At 39.6% G+C, this 21,408-nt stretch overlaps 1 protein-coding gene across 20 annotated transcripts in view; it reads left to right on the forward strand.

Annotated features, from left to right (window-relative positions):
- Window positions 1-21,408, forward strand: part of FHIT (fragile histidine triad diadenosine triphosphatase) — a 1,537,641-nt gene that overhangs the window by 28,594 nt on the left and 1,487,639 nt on the right. For all 20 annotated transcript variants that reach the window (XR_003676743.2, XM_028478555.1, XM_055080195.1 and 17 more), the window contains exon 2: window positions 16,401-16,449. The gene's annotated coding sequence lies outside the window, so the exon portion shown is untranslated. The remainder of the gene's footprint in view (window positions 1-16,400; window positions 16,450-21,408) is intronic.

The raw sequence follows: 21,408 nt of genomic DNA on the forward strand, positions 1-21,408 counted from the left end.
TAGGTTTCCCCCACCTCTACTTCTGGTATATCTTAGCGAAGAATATTTGCATATATGTACATATAATTACATGTATGCATATATTTGCATATAATTACAGTCACTATTCTTTTCTTAGGATACATTCTCAGAAGTGGAAATGCTGGGTTATATGGTAAGCTGTAGGAGTAACTATCTAGTTTTTCTTCACTGCAGGCATTGCTCCCCTGTGCACCTAGAATCTCCACTAACAGCTTCGCCTGGGCTGTTTCCCAGGAGCTTCAGAGAAGAGACTATGGAGCAGGAAGGTGGTGGGGCAGTTAACAACATCCGTTTTCAGGTTCTACTCATGGACCAAAATAAACATGCTGGGTTGCCAGTACCAGCCTTAACATATCCTCTATTATTTGATATTTAACTCTGTCAGCTCAGAATACTTTCAGCTGCATGTAATAGAAAACTTGACTTATGGTGGCTTTAAAAAATAGGGGATTATTTCTCCCACATAATAAGAAATTTAGAAATGTGTGGTGGCTGTGGGTTTAGTTCAGCAGCTCAGAGATGTCAAGGAGAGTGTGTCTACAGTGTTCTTGGCCTTTTCTTAACGGTCATAGGATGGTTGTGGCTGAAGCAGGCATCATACTTGTGTTCAGGGAGTCAGGTTGGGGTGTGAGAACACAGATGAATGAGACACATTTTTGACCCTGGGAGTTGTTAACCTGATTTTAAAAAGTGATGCTTTTTTTTCTTATTACAGAAGTAATATATGTTCATTAGAGAAAATATATTTCAATGATAATCTTACCACCCAGAGGTAATCACTGCTCTCATTCTGATGTTTATCCTTTTAGTTTAGTTATAAATGCACAAAAAAGTGGGGTTTTTGATTTATGTACTGCCCCATAACTGGCTTTTAAAATCAGCATCCATCTCACTGCCTAGCACCCGGTAGATGGTTTAAAGATTTTACTGGAAATTTAATGAATAATTTAAAAAATATACTATGAATATTGTTTTTCTGTATCTCTGAGTAGTCTTTACAGTATATATTTCATAGTATAATTTTTAATAGCTGCATATCCCTCAATTGTTTGAATGTTTCATGATTTATTTGACTCAATCTGTTATTTTACATGTAGACTTAAAAAATATTTAACTATGACAAATAATACTGCATTGAACATCTGTGTGTGTGTGTGTGTGTGTGTGTGTGTGTGTGTGTGTACACAAATCTTATTTCCTTAAATTCCTTTCATAAGTGGAATCACTGGGCCCAAGGAAATGCCAATTTTACAGTCCTTGATTTATGTCATCAAATTGCCCTCTTCAAATGTACCATTTTAACTTACCACCAGCAATGTGAGTTGTTATAAACTTGTTTTATTTATTTATTTATTTATTTTTGCTGTGCTGGGTCTTTGTTTCTGTGCGAGGGCTTTCTCTAGTTGTGGCAAGCGGGGGCCACTCTTCATCGTGGTGCGCAGGCCTCTCACTGTCGCAGCCTCTCTTGTTGCGGAGCATAGGCTCCAGACGTGCAGGCTCAGTAGTTGTGGCTCACAGACCCAGTTGCTCTGCGGCATATGGGATCCTCCCGGACCGGGGCACGAACCCGTGTCCCCTGCATCAGCAGGTGGACTCCCAACCACTGCGCCACCAGGGAAGCCCCCCTATTTTTAATAGACATTTTTTTGAGTTGGTAATATATTTGTCTGATCCAAAAATCAAGACAATGCAAAAGGCATAAAGTGGAGTTTTACTCCTGTTCCTGTCCCCATACTCCCATCTCTGCCCCCATTTCCCTTAGGGTAGCCACTTTTACTAGGTTCGTTTGCATCTTTTCAGTATTTTTAATGCACACAGGCAAATATATATATAAATTATTTCCCTTCCTTTCTTACATAAAAAGTAACACACAATATACACTGTTCTGTATTCTTGCCTTATTTGGTTAGGCTGCTGTATAATGTTCCATTATGTGAATATTCTGTAGTTTTATTTATCTAGTCTCCTGTCTAGCTTTATTTGAGACCTGTGTCTTTTCAGCAAAACCAGGCCCAAGTGAACTATGTTATTCTGGCCCTGCAGCTACACCACATATAGGAGTAGGAAGCTATATCTTAATTTCCTAGACCTATTGCCTGGCTTGCTGCACATTTTGACTTAGCCTCTCAGGGTGTAGTTGGCAGTGTCTGAAATATACTGAATCCAAGAAAGGAGAGAATTGCACAGGTAGGTTTATCCCCTTTGAAGACCCACTGGCTTGTCTTTTTTCCCTAGCTGTGATTGTGAGATATTTTCATGTTTTAGTTTGGGTAAAGAGTAACCCCCTCCATTCTCATCCAACGGATGGTGGCTCCCATAGGAAATTATGTCTTATTTTTTAAGGAATTCATTGTCACAGAGTGCCAGGTGTATGGTATGCTCCCTCAAGAGGCTCTGGGGAAGAATCCTTCCTTGCCTCTTCCAGCTTCTGATGGCTCCAAGCATCCTTTGGCTTGTGGCTCCATAATAATTTACTTCACTTGGCTTTTGCTGTATCTTCTCCTCTTCTTTCTCAAATCTCTATCTGCCTTTCTCTTATAAGGACACATCAGTGTTCTTAGGGCCCAACCAGATAATCCAGGATGACCTCAAATCAAGATTCTTAATTCCTTCTGCAAAGACCCTTTTTCTGAATAAGGTAACACTTGCAGGCTCCAGGGATTTGATGAAGACATATCTTTTGGGGGCCACCATCCAGCCCACTACAGGCTTTGAGTCTAGCACTCTGATTCCAGAATCTGTACTCTGCCCTGTCAGACCATATCCTGTGAAGTGCCACAGAGAAAGTCTGTTTTCTCTACCACATGGTAGTAAAAGGCTAAGGCTTATTCGCTCAGTGTTGTATCTTCATTGCCTTGCACAGTGCCTTTTGCACAGAGGAGGTGCTCAATAAAATGAAATGGCTTTAATCACTGAATTTCCATAGAATTTCTGAAGGCAGTTTTCATGTCTCTTACTGCTTTTCTCCAGGCTGAATATTCCCCAGGTACTTCAGTTGTTCCTTATGTGAAGTTTGGATCCCCCATCTTTCTGGTTGCCGTCCAGTAGGTACTTGCTAATTTGGCCAGTCCTTCTCTTAATATGCCTACCAGATTGAACTCTTGATAAGATTTAAGTAACCGGGTAGAATGAGACTATTAATGCTTATGGTTTGTACACTATAATTCTTAAATTAGCTCTAGGTTGTATTCATTTTAGAGTAGCCGCTAAGGTCATTTCTGGTAATAGCTAAATAGCTAAAGACAAAAAAAAAAAAAAAAAAAAAAAGAAAAAAGAAAAGAAAACTCTGCCATACTAGTAGTCCTACTTAGTCATTGAGTTTTTAGGGCCAAATACAGCCTCAGTTATGCTAATGCAAATTTTATCAATTTTGGATTCTTGGGATGGATTTTGAATTTGGAAAGAAAATGATCCAAACGTCACATTCTGGGGTTTAGTAGAAAAGGCAAGCATACTTATTAATAAATCCAGTTTTCTCTCTCCATTCCATTTTGTTGAATCCATGGAAAAAAGTTGTATGTTTTAAGAGACCTGAGTGATGATCCAATACAATTTTCTGCAAGAATGAATCAGGATTTTCATGACAAAATATTAGAGAACATTTTTCTTCTTAATTTCTACCTGCTGTGGCCTGAAGTTGGTAGAGTTTTTATTTTTATTTTTTTATCACATTTACCAACTGCTTGTGTTAATTTTCACGTACTTGTACCCTGAACAAATTTATGCTCTTGGTGTTGTATGTGCTGCAAGTTTCACTGCTGTCAAAACATGTTTTTAAAAATAACCCATGGGTTTTAACCAGTACAGTTAAGACAAATTAGGTTTTTTAAGAAGTAAAATCCACCTTAATATTTAGATCAGCAAGATGTTGTTATGACTAACTTTTGGCTTTATGTGGTAAGATAGGACCGAGGCATACTAGAGGCATACTAATGCTTTAAAATTTTTTCTTTCAATCAATTAATTTTTTAAACTAGGGGTTAAAACAAGGAAAAGATAATAACTCCCAGGGGTGGACTTCATGTCTTCATTTACTCCATTATACCTTCTGTATCTTGAAGCCTGGTTTCTTTGAAAGGAAGCATTTTGCAGAGAAAGCCTTCTGCTTGGAACTCCTCTCCCTCACTCCTTACCTGGCTACTATTTCTACCTGAGGCTATATAGCTTAAATGTCTCTTCTGCAAGGAAACTTATTCCGACCAATAAGACTAGTAGTTCTTATCTTATAAGCCCCCTTGTACTTCATTTGCAGTCTTCATTACATCAGTTTCAGTCACCTTGCTAATATTTGTCTTTTACTCCAGTCTGTAAACTCTATGAAGCAGGGCTGTGTCTGTTTTCAACGCTCTCCCTAGATCAGTGTTTGGCCTATAGTAGATGCTTAGTAAGTTTTCGTTGACTGATTGGTCAGAAGCTGCAAAAGTCATTTAAGGGCTAATTTTAACAATATTTGCATTTCTGTGTGTGTGTGTGTATACTAAGCTAATAGCAATGAGATCCTCTTTTCTTTCTTTTTTTTCTGGGGGGGGTGGGTACCACTGCATCAAATTACTGAAGTAGAAAAAACAGTTGACATTCTGTTTTAAAGTGACTATGGATTTGACCCACTTCTACTCTAGTAATGTCATCACGATTGTATCTCATTGCTGTGGGTTCTTGGAGGCTGACAGGCAGAACAAGTTGCTTCAGCTCACAGTCCTCATCTGTCATACAGAACAGCTTGCAGAATCTTATTATGTGAATGAAATATGGAGAGAGAGATATTTTTCTTCCTGGGCTATCAGGGTAATTGAAAGTAACCGTATCAGGGCACACGGGGAAAATGCAGGAAAATAGACTGCTTTTGTGAAGGGCAACTTATCAGCTCTCAGAACTGCAGGTATCTAGCCTCCCAGGGCTAGCCTCCCAGCCTCCTTTTATCAAAAGGCCTGAGATTCAACATTCTTGCAGTAAGGAAAATACCTTGGTTCATGTTACCACCCCTCAGCTGCCTGATGAGATGCCACCACCACGGTGCCTTTGGAGATGTATCCCACCAGATGCAGGGCACGAGCTTGGTGTGTTCTTTAGCCAGGGAAGAAAACCGTTTTAGTATTCCAGATCAATAAAGTGTAGTAGAAAATTGGAAATGTGCTATGAAAAGTCATTAACCAGAGAAATTCTACTGTTCCTGAGTTTTGGATCAGAAGAAATAATAACACTTGACTGCTTTTCTAGTTTATATTTTACAAGCTTGGCCCTGGTGCAACGGAATATCAGATAATACTGTATCAGTGACACTTTGCCTTCTAAATCGTTGGTCCTGCACATATAAATTGAGCTTTATAGAATAGTTTTAGTTCACAGGAAGCTTTTTACGTAACACTGGTCAAAAGCACTAACGTGGTGATGCAAAGCAAGGTACAGTTCAGCAGTCATTCAAGTCATGACTTCGTTATATTTTGAGATAGCTTTAAAATCACTTAGTTGAACAAAACTCTAAAGTACTGTAACTGCCAGGTTGCTTTATCTAATTTATGAAACGGAGGCAAAGGAAATCAACAATAACCCTCCATTTACCATTATTAGATTAGCTATTACTGAAACTGCAGAAAGTATATAAACCTTTACTTTGTGTTCACTTGAATTTGGTTATTAAGCTTTGATGGAACTTTCATTTAACCAAATGCCTTTGTTTACAACAATAAGCATGTTAAATCTTTTGTGTTCTGAATTTGATATGAGCATTTTAGTACATGCCTCCTGCAAAGGCATGTTAAAGTTACAGATTCTATTCATTTGTGTTCTGTCAAACATTATCAATTCAATCTAGTTAGGGTCTTGTTTTTCTTCCTGACTTTAAGAAATGTATCTTTTTGCTATAAGTCTTCTACTTTTTCAAGAATATAACCAGGCATTAACAAACATGAAACTACTTCTCAGAGCAGCTTCATAAAAATTGATTTTTCAAAATTAAATAAGCATCTGGTGGGCTGAAAATGCTTTATACCTGATATTTAAAAGATATTTTGACTATTGCCAAAAGAAATCAATTTCTTCATGCTGTCTCCCTTGCAGATGCCGTCATATGCCACTGGGTTGTGTAGAGCACAGGCTCTGGAGGGAGGCAGGCTTGGATTTGCACCTCACCTCTACCACTTACCTGCCTGTGACCTTGGACTTCACCTCTTAGGGAAATCAGTTAACTCTAATCGCCCTCTCCTCAGTGTGTAATTGGGTTCATAATAGTACTTATCTCATAGTGTTTGTTATACGTGAGGGGATGCATGTAAAGAACTCAAAAACTTGATTGTTATTATAATTTGTGTTTGTGTGTGTGTGTGTGTGTGTCCATACTCTACATACATGTTATCAACTTGACTGAAAATTTACTGATTTTAAATCTGGTTATAATAATGGAAATGCTGTTATCCTTTCAGGACTTAATGTTCTAGTATTATGACCATATCTAGAAGTGACATGGAGCATAGTTATCATTTCGGATCTATTCAGAGCCATTGCTTGAAAACAAGTCACTGGGAAGGTGGCTATTTCAATTGCTGAGATTGGAACCAAATCCATATTGCAAAGAAGTCTTTACTTGAAAAGTGGAACTTTATTTCAGTTCTTTTAAATTGATGTAAAAGCTGAGATAAAGAGTGTTTTAAACATGTGAAATAGAAATACATGGCCTTTTCAATAAGAAGGGCTCCTGTTGACAATTTGCTGTTGGTTTTTCGCTAACTTTATCTGTTTCTCACGTCTTTTAAGCTTCTCTCTAACTGCCTTGTTCTCTCTACATTTTCCATCTTCATCTCTGTCCTCAATATCCCCATTTTGGGGGTAGTGTAGATGGGTTTGGAGAAATCCACACTGTGTCACCCAGCATCCTTTAGACCAGTAATCCATACAGGAGTGATAGGAGTTCAGGCTAGGAGATCTGGTCTTTGATATTGGTTTTCAGCAAATTTACACAGTTCTTATGGGGATGGAATTTTTCTCCTCATGTGTAGCATCTTCTGTCTGCTTGAATAATGAGTCATAGAAAAATGAAAACTTCTTTAACCATGAAAGTTTCAGCAAGAAAAAAAAGTTAGGCCTTTGGTGTTAGTATAATGCAAAATAAGATAGCATTTAAAAAGTCTCTTCTTCAGCATCATATTGACAGTGCCCCTCACTTGAGTCAGGGATTGGGGACTTACTGAGATACACCATCTGGCAGAATACGGAAGGCCAGTCTTGTGCCAACTGAAAAAGCTGCATCAGTTCCAACTCTTGTGTACTTTGCACATTACTGGATGTCTTGCAAAACGTTTATCACTTTTTAATTAGGAAGGACTAAGGGATTTTAGTACCCCAAAGAAAATGTCAGCAGCCCAAAGACAGAAAAATTATCCAGTGGATCATAAGGGGCAGTGGGTGTTTCACTTTGAGCTTACACAGGAAACAAGGACAATTTCATACTAGGATCTTTGTTGGGGGGCATGTATCCTTGGTCTGTCTGAGCGGAACTGGGGACCTGGTCTGTCTATTATTCTGACAGTTTCCCCAGCTTGTTTCTCTTGCAGCATGGCCAGGCCTTGAAAGCACATGCCAAGAGATCAACTCTGTTCTGCTTCTTGGCCTATCATGTAAACTGTGGCCTGTCATGGTCATTAAAATGAAAATTTGTCGAATGGAATTTGCCTGACTGGCGGAATAGTTTAAATGTCAGATGTTGTTAGCCCTGGATATAAATATTATGTTTCTATTGTTAATTAATTGCAGCGCCTCAGTACCAGTGATCCAAAATCCAATTTAGTCTGCAATAGGCCTGTGGATAAGGGCCAGAGACAATGAATGCAGAGGGAAAAAATGTATTCAGAGTTTCCATTGTATCTGTCAATGTCCTCTTAGAAACATAGCAAATTTTGGTATGTCACTACAGTTTAAGGGCAAAACAAGACAGAATTAAGACTCATTGTCTTTTGAAACCTCTCAAATGTTACTTACTGTTGCATCTATTCCACTGCTAGCCCTGAGTCTGTCCCAGCATCAGAATTCCCAAAAGATGCCGCTCTGTCCCCTTTCTGTGACTCCCCCCCACCCATTGTTTCCATCTCTTGAGTCTGTTGTTTTGTCCCCCGCTCATTTCAGACCTGTGGAACTGAGGTGTCTAGCCCCGTAATCCTGCTCAATTCTCTTTGCAGTGTTCATTTTCCTCTCTTCCACTTACCATCAACCCTTCCTTTCTCTTTCTTTTTGTCCTGTCTGCCACTTTTAAGGTCATTTTGCTTCCAAATTGAGCTGGTAGCTGAATATCACTCGGAATATCGCTGCTAGAACTGTCTGCATTACAAAGAGGAGCAGAAATCTTGCTGCTGGGGCCCAGACCTCAAAACTGACTGTTGTTGCAAAGCCGTGAGCCAGCAGGCGTTTGTGGCTGCCATTCTCAACCAATATTTTGTTGAGTACTTGCTGTGAGCATGGCGTCTGACCCGGCCACCTCTCTGGGTTCCAAAGGCAAGTGGGTGTGCCAGGAGGAGGAGGACTAATTAAGACTTTGGAAGGCAGGACTAATGTTGTCCAATGGTCAGGGACCCTCATTTAATTCCTGGCATCCGGGTCCCTGCCAACCTCGTTCTGCCCCTGTGATTATGCCAGCTGAGAAGCAGGGAAGGGAAGATGAACTTTGGTTTGCTCTGAGTTTCCCTGTACAGCAGTGTCTATCAGATTAAAAATGAGAGGGAAGGAGGCCAGAGAATCTTCCAGATGGAGAGTTCAGAGGAGGGCACAACCAGACTCCCTCTCGGCAGTGACATCACTGGGCCATTCAAGCACTGGGCCAGGAGCCTGCTGCCTGACCCTGTAGTGGAGTGGAGAGGGGGCTGGCAGAACAGTCACCGTTGGCTTAGGGTGGAAGCAGAGTCAAACCAGGCACATGCAGGCCACATGGTAGAAGCAGAGCATTTGCCCTGAGGATTGGCAGTCTGTTTGGAGGTGGGGCCCTTCATTCTGGACTCCTCTTAAGGGTGAGCTCCCCAAGTTACGTAGACAACTGCAGAAACCAAATGGGGAATTGGTGTTTTCCAACCTCTCTGTTTCTTCCTTTAGAATGAATCAGCTGTGTTAGAAAGGTGACCTTAGATAGGCTGGAGGCAGCAGTAACAGCAGTAGCCCTATATCCTTGGATGGACGCACATGTGGACAGCAGTTCCAGGCAGCAGGGGTTTGGTGAGGACACAATGCACTGACACTCACTTGCCACACCTCGTGGTAGCACAATTTCGTAACTAGATTCCGTGTTCATTGAAAAGTATCCATATGGATACCCCAGGAACAGGGTTTTGCTCAAACAAAAACTGTTTTTCAGACTAAGGTGATCTGAGGTCTATGAAATTCTGGAATGATAACAAATGAGGCTAAACACTGAATATCTGGCTTAACCTTACTTAAAAATTGATTATTTTAATGTTACATCCATACAACCTCAGTTTCTCTCTGAGATGAACCTCTTTGTCTAAAATTCAGGTTATTAGAGTTTGGGGAGGGTTTGTGCTATTGGGAGCAGAGCTGTTTGACTTGAAATGTCATTTCATTCTAAGAAAACATACTAGGGCCACGTTAGGGCATCCCTGTGCAAATGTCACGTTGTCAGAGTGTCTCCTCCTAGGATTAGACTAGCCATGGTACTTCCAGTCCTGTCTTACGGTCAGACAAAGTCACTGACTTCCCCCACAGCCAGGGTGCCAACCTGGCCAGGGTCATGCTCCCCGAGATTTCATGGAATTTGATTTGTCTCTAACTCTCTGCATGTTAAGATGCTAATTATTGGTTGACTGGTATTCTGCTCCTCAGATGTCACCTAATGATTTTCCAGGGCTCATGCTACTTGGCAAATTTATTTTTCCATGCCTGGCAAATGTTACAGCATTGAACAGGTGTGGTGAGGATGAGTTGTGTTATATTTTGTGTGTGTGTGTGTGTGTGTGTGTGTCTCAGGCCACAGAAGTGTAGACTTCTGTAGAGAGATATCTTTTCATCTTAAAAAAGCCTAGAGTACAAATTAAGAAAATGAGAAAGAACAAAAATAAAAAGCTAATCTCAAGTAAAGAATTTTCAATGTTTTCAATAATAACACAAACATAATATTCCTTTAGGCAAATTTCCTTGGGTGTATGTTGACACTGTCTTAGAGGATGTAGATTCAACAAGGAGCAAGAAAGGTGTGGTCTGAATCACCACACCTATAAGAGGTTCTTTTACAGACGTTCAATGCTTTCGTTTGAAATAAAAATGAGGTGCTGGCCAAAAAAAAAAAAAAAAAAAAGATGTGGTCTATATCTTTGTTGAACTTAGGGTCTATTGGAAAGACTTTCATTTACATTTTGACAATATTGATCAGTTATCAATGTGAATAACAAAACTAAGGAATATTCCCATCTCCCCCCTCAACTCTAAATACATCAATTTAACAAATTCTGAAAATTACTCTTTAAGAAATACATGCATATAAACTGAAATAAAATTTCTGGGAATACATCTGAGAAGTCTCAGGTTTGTGGGATCTTTTCTGTTGTTTGTTGTGAGGGTTTAAATCAGTCTGCAGATTCTAAAATAATTTCATGTGTTTAAAATATTCATTTATCATCAGGTAGTTTAACCAAGGCTATGTTTTCCAGCTGCCTGGTTTTCACCAATATGTAGAAAAAGGTTTAAGAATCTTCTCTTAGTTGAAAATTGGCTATCATTTGAAAGAATGTTGCAATAATTCATCTGCAGCAACAGCTCACTGAGCATAGCATAAGAACAGAAATGAGGGCTGAATTTATTCACTGTCTTCATTCTTGTGTCTTGTCTTCATTCCTGAGTGAACAGACTTCTTTCCTAGGTATATACATAATTGTTAAAGACTTAAAGGTCAATAACCAATCGCTTAATGTGGCAGTCAAGTCAGGTGAGGGCTGCAGAATGCAGCAGTGGATGCAAATCTCTCAGTTCCAGGCAATGTTGCCTTAAGGAAGGTGCAGTTGGATGGTTCCCAAAGATAGGTTTTAATTGGGGGAAGATAAATCACAGTCAAAGGAGGTTTTTATATTTGAGAAAGATGTTTGTTTAAATTCAGACCAGTATTTACCTGGAGGCTGGATAATGGAGTGAGGGGCTTGGTGTTGATAAAGGTTTTCTGGGCAGCTATGCTCTGGAAAACCACCAAGATAAATCAGTGTGTTATTGGCCTGTACTGCTCTGCCTCCGTGATTATGTCTTTTGGGAGCAGCTGAAGCCTAAACCTCTTTGGATTCATTTAAATCTTATCTGTGTCTTGCAGAAGGTCATTTGAAGGTTAGAGAGTCCACCTGCTCTACAACGAAATGGGGATGAGTTAGGCATGAGGAGAACCAGGAAAAGGTATAATGCATCGTAGCTGCAGATGAAAATGTTTTCATGGCCAGTAGAAGTTTAGGTCTTTGGATTTTGGGTCAAGGTAAACATGGGAAAGAGAGGACTAGTTTGAGTGGCTATTCTTGACTTTTGTCCAGAGATAAGTACTTAGGGCACTAGAGCGAGAGTTTTCTGATCCTGACCTGCTCCTACTTCAGATATCTAGCATACATATACGGACAAATGTTTGGGTGCCAGAGGTATACACAAAGACTGTGGAATCCACTTGTGCAGCTGACTCTTGAACACGGAGGGGGTTGGGGCGCCGAGCAGTTAAATATTTGCGTATAACTTATCATCAGCCTTCCATATGTGTGTCCATATCCGAGATTCTGTGGATTCAATAACCATGAAGAGTGTAGTACTGTAGTACATAGTTATTGAAAAAAAAATCCATGTACAAGTGGACCAGTGTAGTTCAAACATCCTGTTCAAGTGTCAGCTGTGCTTGTTTATTCAACAAGTATTGACTGAATGACTATTTAGTGCTAGCATAGAGTCTGGGGCTCACAATGCCTGGGCAGGGTGAGTTTGGTTTAAGCAATAAAAGCCATAGGTTTTAAAGAGCTTAGACATTCATTAAGGTCATAAAATATAAACACAGGAGAAGGTAATAATTTAAGACAATAGCATGCATGCCTGGCACAAGGCATTCTATGATTAAGGAGACAACAAAGCTCTGTTTTAAGACCAGCCCCACCACCTGTCCCTTTACCTTTCTGGGAACGAAACTTCAGTACTGGCTACCCTTTCTCACTCTTCTGCTTTCAGCCTCTTAGTTTCAACTGGATCTGCTCATCACCTTGACACGTGCTCAGGTTTTTTCTGTTTAAAAACTGTGCAAAGAAACCCTCTTTCAGCCCTTTGTCCTCCAGTTGCTACTCTCTTTCCTCTCCTTCACACCCAAACGTGTCTAATATTGTCCTTACTCACTGTCTTCATTTTAATGATTTCCACTTATTTCTTAACCGACTCCAAACTGAATTCTGTCGCAGTCCACAGAACAGTTCCTCGTTCACTTCCTCAATGACGTTTACATTGTAAAAGGGGCAGAGCGGGCGCGAAGCCGTTATCGCGAGAGCCTTAGCGCGGCAGTTAGAGTTCCCGCCCAGTCAGAGAGTGCGGTGAGAGGCGGCTCGTGGCCTTCGCCCCAGGCCCCTCCAGAACCCGGCCTAGGGACCGGCAGGTGACCTGGGGGGCCCAGAAACAGGACTAGGGCTGTGTCTGCAGAGCTCCAGAGCTCTCGCCTCGGCCGCCCACTGGCGGGGCCCAGGCCTTGAAGTAGCAGCGGACCTCTCCCACGTCCCCACCTCTGTGACCTAATGGCAGCGGTTGCAGTCTTCATGGGTCCCAGACTATGGAGGCCTCAGCAGCTGGAGTATACGGACACTGCCCTGAAGGTAACAGCTTCACCCCAGCCACCATGTTGTGATGAGAGGCACGCCCCATGTAGAAGCCACAAGGAGGTGTTTCAGCTGATAGACCCGGCTAAAGTCTCAGCTAACCCTCAGCAACTGGCAGGCATTTGAGGGGATGAACCTTCAGATGATTCCAGGCCCCAACTTTCAAGGCTCCCAGCTGAGGTCTCAGGCACTGTAGCATACAAAAAAGTCGGCTCACTGCACCCTGTCAGGATTCTTGTTCCATAGAAACCATAAGAGATAATAAATTATTATTATGAAGTCATTCTTAGGTAGTTGGCTTTGTAGCAATACGAAGCCAATGCAAATGCCTATTTTATTATTACTAACTTGTATTTTGCCTAATATTAACTTACTTCCACCAACTTTCTTTTGGTTCCTATTTGCTTGGTATATAGTTTTCTGTACTTGTCCTTTCAAAATCTCTTTCTGTTTTAGATGTGTTTCTTATAAACATCACATAGCAAGGTTTAAAAAAATTCATTTTGAAAAAATTTTATTTTAACAGATGCATTTAATCCACTTACTCTGATTACTGACATATTTGAACTTCTTTTAAATATTTTCTTTTGTGTTTTCTATTCACTGTGTTTTCCTTTTTTCTTTCTCCATCCCATTCCAGTCTTCTACAGAAAGAGAATTGGTTGAGTTTTCTATTCTCTAGATTGTTCCCTTCACTGGTTTGGATACTTCACTTCTTCTGGTGATTACTCTTATGTGTTTTAAAATCGTGAAATAGAATATACATATAAAATAATTTTTGAAAGTGTATAATCTACAGTTTAAAGAAAATAATAAACTGAACATCCAGATACCTGTCCCCAGGCCAAGAAATAGAGCATTACCATATTCCAGAATCCTCTCAGACCGTTTCCCCATTACAATCTCCTTCCTCACTCTCAAGGTAAATATAGCCTGAATTCTGTATAAATCATTCATTCCCTTGCTTTTCTTCATAGTTTTTGCCACTTACATGTAATATTTCAAAACAAGGTAGTATTTATTTTTGCCTTTTTGAATATCTTATATGTGGAATAATATATATAGTCTTTTGTGACTTGTTTTACATCATATTTTTGAAAGGCATACATGTTAATGTGTGTAACTGATTCATTGATTTCTCAAAGCTGTGTAGTATTCCATTGTAAGAATCTATAAAAATGTGTATATTCATTGTACTGTTAATACCGGTTTCTGTTTTCAGTATTTCTTGCCATTCTAGCATTGATGCTAGAAACATTCTTGTACATGTCCCTTTGAGCATATGTGAAAGGATGTCTTTGGTTATGTACATAGAGAAAGAAATGCTAGTTATCTTTAACAAGTTCATCAGTAGCTGTATTGCATATTTTTAACAACTTAATCAGTATCTTTTCCTCCTAAACAATTCATTCCCCCTTTCTTATTTTTATTTTTTTATTATTATTTTTTTTTGCGGTACGCGGGCCTCTCACTATTGTGGCCTCTCCCGTTGCAGAGCACAGGCTCCGGACGTGCAGGCTCAGCGGCCATGGCTCACGGGCCTAGCCGCTCCGTGGCATGTGGGATCTTCCTGGACCAGGGCACGAACCCGTGTCCCCTGTATCGGCAGGCGGACTCTCAACCACTGTGCCACCAGGGAAGCCCCCCACTCCTTTATTCCATATGATTGTGGCCAACCACTCATTTCATCTTATTTGCAAACCCTAAAAATTGGTCGTTATTGCTATTGTAGGTTTTTGACAAGCAGGGTTTAGTAATTATTATCCAATACCCATTATTTATTATTGAATTTACTAGATTTACTGTCATACTTGCTAATTTATTTGTTCACCATTGCTTTTTGTTCCTCTTTCCTTCTGGGATCAATTCCTTATTATTCAAGTGTATCTTTTAGTATTCCTTTCAGCAAAAGTAAACTACTGTGAGCAGGAAATAATTTTTTTTTTCTGAAAAATATCCTTATTTCTCTCATTCTTGAATGATAATTGCTTTAGCATGGCTATAGAATTTTCCTTGAACTTTTTTTCACTTGGAACTTAGGACATGTCATTCCACTGTTGTCTTGCTTTTATTTTTGCTTATGACAAGTTGTTTTGCAAGGAGTCTATTTTTTCTCTCTGGTTGAATTTAAGGCTTTCTTTCTGTCTCTGGTGTTCTGCGGTTTCCTTCTATTGTATCTACCTGTAGATTTGCTTTTATTTATCTTGTTGAGGTCTTGGTATGCTTTTTCAAGAGGATTCATGTCTTTCATTCTAGAAAATTTGCATTCATTATTTTTTCATATTGGTCCCCTCCCTTTCTTTTGAGCTATATTTTGTTTAGCATTTCTTTGTGTTTGAAATAGAAACAGATACAACTCAATCTCTATGTTGTCAGACCATAAATCTCTCAGACTTTATAAAATGTAGTATTATACTATTTTATCTAGTCTTCCCCAAAGTATGTTTCCCCCAACTCTATTGCAATCCACATAATACAGGGCGAAGGAGAAATTTTGATGGTGTCCCATGGAGGGGCCTTATCTCCTGTATTAATATTCCAAGATTTACATCATAGCCCACAAGTCTGGCCTTATTTTTTGGTGGTTATGTATCAGTGGTAATGGGTTCTATAGTGGGATAGGGGGATGTGAAGGGAAATAGCCCAGTAGGGGCTAAAGCAGTTACTTAGGACATTAAAGGGAAAAAAAAAAGAAACATGGGAAAAACATGAAGTAGTTGACCATTCCCAACTACTATACCTTAAGAGATGTTAGGACCTAGCCATGAATGAAAGAAATAGGCATATTTCATTTATTTTTGACCATGGAGTCAACATATGAGTAATGTTGGACTACTATAGAATCAGCCCCTTGAAACCTTAAATTATTACTGTTGCTTGGCAACTATAGTTTACCACATCTGCTATCATATTGACTTGTGTGTGGTCAGCACATTGTATGTTTTGGTTGCAGGGAGCTTAATTTAACATGCCTAGATTTGATTTGATATGCCAAGTTTGGCTTCCTCTGTTTTATGAGTTTCTCACTACCGAGAGAAGGCTACACTCTACCTAGAGGAAGGAGAATTGTATGTGTAAGCTTGCACGCATTTACTCATAGGGGCAAGTGGTGAGGTCTGGATTGGGAGGGCCATGCATGCCATATAAATGGAATAGGCTCCCCCAAGTAAAACTCCCAGGGAAATGGAAATAGAGTGTGCAAGAAAGATGGTGCTAAAAGATGTAAGAAAATAAAATGCTCGGTCAGATCTAGTGTGCTGCATAATGTTTAATTTGATTTTCATCTCTGCACTCCTCTGTTTTGTTGAGGAGTTCACACCCCAAAAGATTTGACTATAGATCTGGCCAGGTTTGTGTGAGTCAGTTCTGGGTAGATGTGTGTGCCGTTCTCAGTATATGACTTTGTCTTTCATTGACCTCTTGTACAGGAGGTATGAGGCACAAAGTTCTATCAGTGGTTTATTTGGCTAGCATCACATACCATGGCATATGGAAATTCTACTTAGAGACGTGGAGAGGAAACGTTTGCTGTTTTACTCTCAAATAACTCAGTGCTTCGTTTTTATCTCTTTGTAGCTTTGAAGCTCAGCAAAGAAGGGAAATCCATTGAGAACAGTCTGTAAAGGTAAGTGTATTTATTACATGGCCTTGACAAACATTGCCTTTACAACATTGATTTTTCTTTTATTCAGAGATTTAAACACTCGGATTAAAGATATAGCTGACAGGACAACTTCCTTAACCACCTGCTTGTCCTCCATCATAGGCAAAAGTGCTGAGCAATAGTTAGCAGAGAGCAGGAGGAAATAAAATGATGTGCTGAGTGTAGCCAAATGCAATTGTATGCTTGCTGACTTTTGCTTTCTTCTCAGCAGTTAAGACGTTCCAATGGAGCTAAATTTACTAAGATTAATGCTAGATGGAAAAAGAATGCACTCGTACCACTTCTGGTCAATAGTTAAATAAAACCAGCTGGCCAAATAAAGCATTTAAGATAAAATTCAAAGTGGCATTTCAATTGCGTTGGATGAAATTTATCATTAAAGTCAGTTGTGCCATTGTGTGGAAGAGCTAGTTTTGTAGAAAGGAGAAAGCCAGTTTGGTGTAGCTAATTTCATTCCACCCAGTCACTTTGGACACTAAGTGAGTTAAGGAAATGAACTTCCAAGTTTGAAGCAATGGGGAAAGTACCTACTCAGCCTCCTGTGAAACATTACAGTCGAGCTGCTTTTTACATGGAAATATGTAATTGTTTCCTCTTTCCTAGGTATATTTATAAGCATACCTCTGTACAACATTGTTCTTTGATTCATTGTTTAATTTCTGTTCTGCATGAAGTATTTTAATTTAAAGAATTCATTCTGGGGAATTATAGGGCTGCAGTTTCATCAAAAGTCTTTGGTGGCCAGGGTGAAATATGCCATAATTTTACATTTGTTTTCATCATCAATTATGTTTTTGGCAATTTTAGGTTTTTTTTTTCTGTCAGTTTTTATTACAGGAATCATGAGCGTGACCACTTTAGTTAAAGTTGGAAGAGCCATTTTGATTTACTTTATATTTTAAGTTATTCCTAACTTTATGACAAATCTACTTCTGGAGCTGAATTTTTAATGTTTATTTTGAGGGTGAAAAGGAATTTTACAGAGAAATTGGAGAAAACCCCTTTTGAATAATCAAAACATGAGCTATAAAAATGTTGTTTTGAGGATTTGCTTTGGGATGATTAAACTCTGGTGCATGAAGGCTGGTTGGCTTGGAATTTTTCTGTAATGGTTGGCCACTAGTGAAGAAAAAAGTATCTTAAGAAGTAGATAATTCTTATATTCAGCCATATAACTTAAACATCTCTGGACCATTGAGCCACATCTTGGAATAAAGCAGTACTTGATAGCTTTTAGAAATAAATTCTCATAAACTGTTGGAGTTAGTGATGATGTAGCAGTCTTCAGAACCTTGAGATCTTTAGGTACAGTTATGGTGTTCTCATTCTTCTTGGAAAGAATTTTCACACTGGTACAGTCCATTTCCTCTACTCTCAATGAAAACCCTTTGTTATTCTGATAATCTGGAGTCAGACATGGATTTAGTTCTGGTTTGACTTTTATGAGCTATTGGACCATGGACAAGTTATTCACCTGCTCTGTGTTTCAGTTTCCTACTTTGTGAAATGGAAATAAAACTATTTTGCTCCTAAGGTTGTGGAGCTTAAATGAATTATTATGTGTTGAGGGCTTAGAACAGGTCCTGGTCCATGATAACTACTCAGTAGATATTAGCTGTTGCTGCTCTTGTTAATATTACTGTCATCATCATCATCATCAGCGTTAGCATCCTTATGGATTTATTCATTCGATATTTTGAGGAGGAGTCTTCTTTTTGGAAGTGTAAGGATAATGTTTCAAAAATGAGCATATTGTTACTAAAGAAGGGCAAATTCTGCTTTGGCTTTAAGAATCAAATGAAAAGATAACTTTCAGGTAGTATGAGAAGTAAGTAAAAAGTTGTCAGGTTGAAGTTTTGTAGGTGTCAGGGTAAACACTATCTTTGGCTGTGTGTGGGCAACTGCTAATTAATATAGTGTTAAGAAGTGAGTGATCTATTGCTACTAGTTAGATTGAGGAATTTTTGAAGAAAACCTTATTAAGTTTAGAGGAACTTCTTCCCCCTCCCCTTTTTTCCTGTCAGGTATGTTTTCCCTTTTTAACTGCCCTTTATTTTCTTTTGAAGTAATTACAGTAGTGGAACTGTACCCAGGGACCCTACTCAGGGCCCTACAGTCAGCCTAAGGATAGGTGCATGACCACAAGCTTGGTTAATGGGTGCTTCTTCTTTGGAATTTGAATCTTGAGCTAAAGGATTCTCCTTTCTCCCAGTCGGCATTCTGCCCTGACAGTACCTGCCATGAGACCACTGTAGCAGTTCCCATTTCCCAGCTTCCATATCTGTCTTGGTCACTGATGGTGTTCAACCCTTATTTTGCAGTCTCCCATGGATTTGCTGAGCCTCCAATTTCCTTCCCATAATCCTTCTTAAATTAGTCAATTGGTTTCTGTTGCTTGCAATCACAGAACCCTAATAGAGTAGTTTACACGTTAGGGAGCTAAATTTGGAATAAGTGGGGTGTGTTTGGAGGTTTACAGTAAAAACACCATTCACTACTTTCTTCCATCATATGTAAGTAGCTGAACGTTTATTTTGTTGGACTCTCCACTACTCTTGTGTTTGGTAAAAAGTCACTTTTGGCTGCTTCTCGAAGCTCTCAAAGGATATGTGTATATGTGGGGGTAGAGTTGGAATTGAGAAGAGAAGCAAAGAGGTCATCCTTCCAACTTCTGGAGCCCCGGTCTCTTTGTGGCATGGGTATTGTGAAGGGACTGTGATTTCCTTCTACTTACCCCAGCATCCCCAAACAAAACTATTTAAATATTTTTATACTTTTGCCTGAATTTTTATTGCTCTTTTGAACACTTTTCTTGCCCTACTGAACACCTTCTTTTCAATGGTGTGTAAAATGTGATTGAAAACTCAGTTACTTAGGTCTGTGGCACTGCTTGTGGTTTCCTGAGAATGGAATGGGCAAATTTGCCCTATTTCTCCTGTGTCTTGTTTGTTGACTGCTTCTCTGTTCTGTGCAGTGCCTAGAGCAAAGCTGGTTAATGATTTTTTCACAGGGACATCAATTTTTCACTCCTACTGTGAATAAATAGCACGACAGCATTGTATGGTGGAAAGAACCTTAGCTGAAGCATTAGGAAACATGCCTTATAGTTTGGGCTCTGCTGCTTGCTAGCTTTATGACTCTGGGCAAGAAACCCAACTTTTCTTAAGGTCTCAGTTTTCCTCACCTGTAAAATAGGATAACCCTTGCCCTATCTACTGCGTAGGGCTGTTTTGAGGATGACGTAAAGATAATGTATCTGAAAGTGCTTAGGAAATTAAAGTGCTGTGTAATATCAATGTATTGTTATTATTGTTAATATCATACTATTTGTATTTATTAAACAGATTGAAAAATCAAAGGCTTATTTTATGAGGCTGAATAGGAAAGGGAGGTAAATAAAAAAACAAATATAGAAACAAAACTCTGCATAGTGCTTGTGCTGGAGTTCTCTGTTTGTGCCTCCAGTTCTCATTCCTCTGAAATGCTGTGTGTCCCAGGAGGCTGATTTATTGTCAGCATTCCCTGGGCTCCCTTGCTCTCTGGCTTTCCACTGGAGTAGCCAAAGGAAGGCACTGGGTGAAAATCGGAGAATGCAAGGTGGGAATATTATCCCCTACTTTCCTTGCAGCACTGCGGGTTGACAGTGGCTGTATTCCTCTAAGGAAGGCCGCCAGGGTTCTTGTTGGGGGCCTCTCTTCTGCAGCTGCAGCTTTTTTCTACTATTGGGTAACTGCTCCTTCCTTTTGCCCCTTTAAATTAGCACTTTATTTCTGCTAAATCCAGGGTACTGTTGTCTCTTCTTGGTTTCCCTAAACCTTGCCCACACCCTTCATTAAATTCCCCTCAATTACCCCAGGTGATTCTGCTGTCTTTTTTAATGCAAATTTTTAAAAAACATCTTTATTGGAGTATAATTGCTTTACAATGGTGTGTTAGTTGCTGCTGTATAACAAAGTGAATCAGCTATACATATACATATATCCCCATATCTCCTCCTTCTTGGCATCTCCCTCCCGCCCTCCCTATCCCACCCCTCTAGGTGGTCACAGAGCACTCAGCTGATCTCCATGTGCTGTGTGGCTGCTTCCCACTAGCTCTCTATTTTATATTTGGTAGTGTATATATGTCCATGCCACTCTCTCACTTCGTCCCAGCTTACCCTTCCCCCTCCGCATGTCCTCAAGTCCATTCTCTACGTCTGTGTCTTTATTGCTGTCCTGCCCCTAGGTTCTTTAAAACCTTTTTTTTTTTCAGATTCCATATATATGTGTTAGCATACAGTATTTGTTTTTTCTTTCTGACTTACTTCTATCTGTATGACAGACTCTAGGTCCATCCACCTCACTACAAATAACTCAATTTCATTTCTTTTTATGGCTGAGTAATATTCCATTGTATATATGTGCCACATCTTCTTTATCCATTCATCTGTTGATGGACACTTAGGTTGCTTCCATGTCCTGGCTATTGTAAATAGAGCTGCAATGAACATTTTGGTACATGACTCTTTTTGAATTATGGTTTTCTCAGGGTATATGCCCAGTAGTGGGATTGCTGGGTTGTGTGGTACTTCTATTTTTAGTTATTGAATGAACCTCCATACTGTTCTCCATAGTGGCTGTATCAATATACATTCCCAACAACAGTGCAAGAGGGTTCCCTTTCTCCACACCCTCTCTAGCATTTATTGTTTGTAGATTGTTTGATGATGGCCATTCTGACTGGTGTGAGGTGATACCTCATTGTGGTTTTGATGTGCATTTCTCTAACGTTTAGTGATGTTGAGGCACCTTTCATGTGTGTTTTGGCAATCTGTATGTCTTCTTTGGAGAAATGTCTATTTAGATCTTCTGCCCATTTTTGGATTGGGTTGTTTGTTTTTTTGATATTGAGCTGCATGAGCTGCTTGTATATTTTGGA

Source organism: Physeter macrocephalus, chromosome 18 (assembly GCF_002837175.3).
Source record: "Physeter macrocephalus isolate SW-GA chromosome 18, ASM283717v5, whole genome shotgun sequence".
Classification (NCBI taxonomy): domain Eukaryota; kingdom Metazoa; phylum Chordata; class Mammalia; order Artiodactyla; family Physeteridae; genus Physeter; species Physeter macrocephalus.